We start from the raw sequence: 6,905 nt of genomic DNA, 5'->3' as shown, positions 1-6,905 counted from the left end.
CCTGGAAGCTATTGAAAAAATTGGCGGACCTTTTCATGAAAAATGGTGACTTTTCTCAAAATATTCATCAGAAATACAAATTCCACCAGAATCCAATAAAAACTGCTGTGTCTTGTTCAGCCAGTATAGGACCACATTTGGGAGCGATTTCGAGTCAATCGGTCAAAAGACCTGGAAGCTATTGAAAAAAATCGGACAACCTTTGGATGAAAAATGGTGACTTTTCTTCAAATATTCACCAAAAATACAAATTCCACCAGAATCCAATAAAAACTGCTGTGTCTCGTTCAGCCAGTATAAGACCACATTTGGGAGCGATTTCGAGTCAATCGGTCAAAAGACCTGGAAGCTATTGAAAAAATCGGCCAAAAGACCTGTACGCTGTTGAAAAAATTGGCAGACATTTTCATGAAAAATGGTGACTTTTCTTCAAATATTCACCAAAAATACAAATTCCACCAGAATCCAATAAAAACTGCTGTGTCTCGTTCAGCCAGTATAGGACCACATTTGGGAACGATTTCGAGTCAATCGGTCAAAAGACCTGGAAGCTATTGAAAAAATCGTCCAAAAGACCTGTAAGCTGTTGAAAAAATTGGCGGACCTTTTCATGAAAAATGGTGACTTTTCTCAAAATATTCATCAGAAATACAAATTCCACCAGAATCCAATAAAAACTGCTGTGTCTTGTTCAGCCAGTATAGGACCACATTTGGGAGCGATTTCGAGTCAATCGGTCAAAAGACCTGGAAGCTATTGAAAAAAATCGGACAACCTTTGGATGAAAAATGGTGACTTTTCTTCAAATATTCACCAAAAATACAAATTCCACCAGAATCCAATAAAAACTGCTGTGTCTCGTTCAGCCAGTATAAGACCACATTTGGGAGCGATTTCGAGTCAATCGGTCAAAAGACCTGGAAGCTATTGAAAAAATCGGCCAAAAGACCTGTACGCTGTTGAAGAAATTGGCGGACATTTTCATGAAAAATGGTGACTTTTCTTCAAATATTCACCAAAAATACAAATTCCACCAGAATCCAATAAAAACTGCTGTGTCTCGTTCAGCCAGTATAAGACCACATTTGGGAGCGATTTCGAGTCAATCGGTCAAAAGACCTGGAAGCTATTGAAAAAAATTGGACAACCTTTGGATGAAAAATGGTGACTTTTCTTCAAATATTCACCAAAAATACAAATTCCACCAGAATCCAATAAAAACTGCTGTGTCTCGTTCAGCCAGTATAAGACCACATTTGGGAGCGATTTCGAGTCAATCGGTCAAAAGACCTGGAAGCTATTGAAAAAATTGGCGGACATTTTCATGAAAAATGGTGACTTTTCTTCAAATATTCACCAAACATACAAATTCCACCAGAATCCAATAAAAACTGCTGTGTCTCGTTCAGCCAGTATAAGACCACATTTGGGAGCGATTTCGAGTCAATCGGTCAAAAGACCTGGAAGCTATTGAAAAAATCGGCCAAAAGACCTGTAAGCTGTTGAAAAAATTGGCGGACCCTTTGATAAAAAATGGTGACTTTTCTTCAAATATTCACCAAAAATGCAAATTCCACCAGAATCCAATCAAAACTGCTGTGTCTCGTTCAGCCAGTATAGGACCACATTTGGGAGCGATTTCGAGTCAATCGGTCAAAAGAGCTGGAAGCTATTGAAAAAAATCGGCAAACCTTTTGATGAAAAATGGTGACTTTTCTTCAAATATTCACCAAAAATACAAATTCCACCAGAATCCAATAAAAACTGCTGTGTCTCGTTCAGCCAGTATAGGAACACATTTGGGAACGATTTCGAGTCAATCGGTCGAAAGACGTGGAAGCTATTGAAAAAAATCGGCCAACCTTTTGATGAAAAATGGTGACTTTTCTTCAAATATTCACCAAAAATGCAAATTCCACCAGAATCCAATAAAAACTGCTGTGTCTCGTTCAGCCAGTATAGGACCACATTTGGGAACGATTTCGAGTCAATCGGTCAAAAGACCTGGAAGCTATTGAAAAAATCGTCCAAAAGACCTGTAAGCTGTTGAAAAAATTGGCGGACATTTTCATGAAAAATGGTGACTTTTCTTCAAATATTCACCAAAAATGCAAATTCCACCAGAATCCAATAAAAACTGCTGTGTCTCGTTCAGCCAGTATAGGAACACATTTGGGAACGATTTCGAGTCAATCGGTCAAAAGAACTGGAAGCTATTGATAAAAATCGGCCAACCTTTTGATGAAAAATGGTGACTTTTCTTCAAATATTCACCAAAAATACAAATTCCACCAGAATCCAATAAAAACTGCTGTGTCTCGTTCAGCCAGTATAGGACCACATTTGGGAGCGATTTCGAGTCAATCGGTCAAAAGACCTGGAAGCTATTGAAAAAATCGGCCAAAAGACCTGTAAGCTGTTGAAGAAATTGGCGGACATTTTCATGAAAAATGGTGACTTTTCTTCAAATATTCACCAAAAATACAAATTCCACCAGAATCCAATAAAAACTGCTGTGTCTCGTTCAGCCAGTATAGGACCACATTTGGGAGCGATTTCGAGTCAATCGGTCAAAAGAACTGGAAGCTATTGATAAAAATCGGCCAACCTTTTGATGAAAAATGGTGACTTTTCTTAAAATATTCACCAAAAATACAAATTCCACCAGAATCCAATAAAAACTGCTGTGTCTCGTTCAGCCAGTATAGGACCACATTTGGGAGCGATTTCGAGTCAATCGGTCAAAAGACCTGGAAGCTATTGAAAAAATCGGCCAAAAGACCTGTAAGCTGTTGAAAAAATTGGCGGACATTTTCATGAAAAATGGTGACTTTTCTTCAAATATTCACCAAAAATGCAAATTCCACCAGAATCCAATAAAAACTGCTGTGTCTCGTTCAGCCAGTATAGGACCACATTTGGGAGCGATTTCGAGTCAATCGGTCAAAAGAACTGGAAGCTATTGATAAAAATCGGCCAACCTTTTGATGAAAAATGGTGACTTTTCTTCAAATATTCACCAAAAATACAAATTCCACCAGAATCCAATAAAAACTGCTGTGTCTCGTTCAGCCAGTATAGGACCACATTTGGGAGCGATTTCGAGTCAATCGGTCAAAAGAACTGGAAGCTATTGATAAAAATCGGCCAACCTTTTGATGAAAAATGGTGACTTTTCTTCAAATATTCACCAAAAATACAAATTCCACCAGAATCCAATAAAAACTGCTGTGTCTCGTTCAGCCAGTATAGGACCACATTTGGGAGCGATTTCGAGTCAATCGGTGAAAAGACCTGGAAGCTATTGAAAAAAATCGGCCAACCTTTTGATGAAAAATGGTGACTTTTCTTAAAATATTCACCAAAAATACAAATTCCACCAGAATCCAATAAAAACTGCTGTGTCTCGTTCAGCCAGTATAGGACCACATTTGGGAGCGATTTCGAGTCAATCGGTCAAAAGACCTGGAAGCTATTGAAAAAAATCGGCCAACCTTTTGATGAAAAATGGTGACTTTTCTTCAAATATTCACCAAAAATACAAATTCCACCAGAATCCAATAAAAACTGCTGTGTCTCGTTCAGCCAGTATAGGACCACATTTGGGAGCGATTTCGAGTCAATCGGTCAAAAGACCTGGAAGCTATTGAAAAAATCGTCCAAAAGACCTGTAAGCTGTTGAAAAAATTGGCGGACATTTTCATGAAAAATGGTGACTTTTCTTCAAATATTCACCAAAAATGCAAATTCCACCAGAATCCAATAAAAACTGCTGTGTCTCGTTCAGCCAGTATAGGACCACATTTGGGAACGATTTGGAGTCAATCGGTCAAAAGACCTGGAAGCTATTGAAAAAAATCGGCCAACCTTTTGATGAAAAATGGTGACTTTTCTTCAAATATTCACCAAAAATACAAATTCCACCAGAATCCAATAAAAACTGCTGTGTCTCGTTCAGCCAGTATAGGACCACATTTGGGAGCGATTTCGAGTCAATCGGTCAAAAGACCTGGAAGCTATTGAAAAAATCGGCCAAAAGACCTGTAAGCTGTTGAAAAAATTGGCGGACATTTTCATGAAAAATGGTGACTTTTCTTCAAATATTCACCAAAAATACAAATTCCACCAGAATCCAATAAAAACTGCTGTGTCTCGTTCAGCCAGTATAGGACCACATTTGGGAGCGATTTCGAGTCAATCAGTCAAAAGACCTGGAAGCTATTGAAAAAATCGGCCAAAAGACCTGTAAGCTGTTGAAAAAATTGGCGGACATTTTCATGAAAAATGGTGACTTTTCTTCAAATATTCACCAAAAATGCAAATTCCACCAGAATCCAATAAAAACTGCTGTGTCTCGTTCAGCCAGTATAGGAACACATTTGGGAACGATTTCGAGTCAATCGGTCAAAAGACCTGGAAGCTATTGAAAAAAATCGGCCAACCTTTTGATGAAAAATGGTGACTTTTCTTCAAATATTCACCAAAAAGACAAATTCCACCAGAATCCAATAAAAACTGCTGTGTCTCGTTCAGCCAGTATAGGACCACATTTGGGAGCGATTTCGAGTCAATCGGTCAAAAGACCTGGAAGCTATTGAAAAAATCGGCCAAAAGACCTGTAAGCTGTTGAAAAAATTGGCTGACATTTTCATGAAAAATGGTGACTTTTCTTCAAATATTCACCAAAAATGCAAATTCCACCAGAATCCAATAAAAACTGCTGTGTCTCGTTCAGCCAGTATAGGACCACATTTGGGAACGATTTCGAGTCAATCGGTCAAAAGACCTGGAAGCTATTGAAAAAAATCGGCCAACATTTTGATGAAAAATGGTGACTTTTCTTAAAATATTCACCAAAAAGACAAATTCCACCAGAATCCAATAAAAACTGCTGTGTCTCGTTCAGCCAGTATAGGACCACATTTGGGAGCGATTTCGAGTCAATCGGTCAAAAGACCTGGAAGCTATTGAAAAAATCGGCCAAAAGACCTGTAAGCTGTTGAAAAAATTGGCGGACATTTTCATGAAAAATGGTGACTTTTCTTCAAATATTCACCAAAAATGCAAATTCCACCAGAATCCAATAAAAACTGCTGTGTCTCGTTCAGCCAGTATAGGACCACATTTGGGAACGATTTGGAGTCAATCGGTCAAAAGACCTGGAAGCTATTGAAAAAAATCGGCCAACCTTTTGATGAAAAATGATGACTGTTCTTAAAATATTCACCAAAAATACAAATTCCACCAGAATCCAATAAAAACTGCTGTGTCTCGTTCAGCCAGTATAGGACCACATTTGGGAGCGATTTCGAGTCAATCGGTGAAAAGACCTGGAAGCTATTGAAAAAAATCGGCCAACCTTTTGATGAAAAATGGTGACTTTTCTTAAAATATTCACCAAAAATACAAATTCCACCAGAATCCAATAAAAACTGCTGTGTCTCGTTCAGCCAGTATAGGACCACATTTGGGAGCGATTTCGAGTCAATCGGTCAAAAGACCTGGAAGCTATTGAAAAAAATCGGCCAACCTTTTGATGAAAAATGGTGACTTTTCTTCAAATATTCACCAAAAATACAAATTCCACCAGAATCCAATAAAAACTGCTGTGTCTCGTTCAGCCAGTATAGGACCACATTTGGGAGCGATTTCGAGTCAATCGGTCAAAAGACCTGGAAGCTATTGAAAAAATCGTCCAAATGACCTGTAAGCTGTTGAAAAAATTGGCGGACATTTTCATGAAAAATGGTGACTTTTCTTCAAATATTCACCAAAAATGCAAATTCCACCAGAATCCAATAAAAACTGCTGTGTCTCGTTCAGCCAGTATAGGACCACATTTGGGAACGATTTGGAGTCAATCGGTCAAAAGACCTGGAAGCTATTGAAAAAAATCGGCCAACCTTTTGATGAAAAATGGTGACTTTTCTTCAAATATTCACCAAAAATACAAATTCCACCAGAATCCAATAAAAACTGCTGTGTCTCGTTCAGCCAGTATAGGACCACATTTGGGAGCGATTTCGAGTCAATCGGTCAAAAGACCTGGAAGCTATTGAAAAAATCGGCCAAAAGACCTGTAAGCTGTTGAAAAAATTGGCGGACATTTTCATGAAAAATGGTGACTTTTCTTCAAATATTCACCAAAAATACAAATTCCACCAGAATCCAATAAAAACTGCTGTGTCTCGTTCAGCCAGTATAGGACCACATTTGGGAACGATTTCGAGTCAATCGGTCAAAAGACCTGGAAGCTATTGAAAAAAATCGGCCAACCTTTTGATGAAAAATGGTGACTTTTCTTCAAATATTCACCAAAAATACAAATTCCACCAGAATCCAATAAAAACTGCTGTGTCTCGTTCAGCCAGTATAGGACCACATTTGGGAGCGATTTCGAGTCAATCGGTCAAAAGACCTGGAAGCTATTGAAAAAATCGTCCAAAAGACCTGTAAGCTGTTGAAAAAATTGGCGGACATTTTCATGAAAAATGGTGACTTTTCTTCAAATATTCACCAAAAATGCAAATTCCACCAGAATCCAATAAAAACTGCTGTGTCTCGTTCAGCCAGTATAGGACCACATTTGGGAACGATTTCGAGTCAATCGGTCAAAAGACCTTGAAGCTATTGAAAAAAATCGGCCAACCTTTTGATGAAAAATGGTGACTTTTCTTCAAATATTCACCAAAAATGCAAATTCCACCAGAATCCAATAAAAACTGCTGTGTCTCGTTCAGCCAGTATAGGACCACATTTGGGAACGATTTCGAGTCAATCGGTCAAAAGACCTGTAAGCTGTTCAAAAAATTGGCGGACCTTTTGATGAAAAATGGTGACTTTTCTTAAAATATTCACCAAAAATACAAATTCCACCAGAATCCAATAAAAACTGCTGTGTCTCG

Source organism: Pagrus major, chromosome 7 (assembly GCF_040436345.1).
Source record: "Pagrus major chromosome 7, Pma_NU_1.0".
NCBI classification, from domain to species: domain Eukaryota; kingdom Metazoa; phylum Chordata; class Actinopteri; order Spariformes; family Sparidae; genus Pagrus; species Pagrus major.
The sequence above is the reverse complement of the archived record's forward strand: the minus strand, read 5'-3'. Positions refer to the sequence as shown.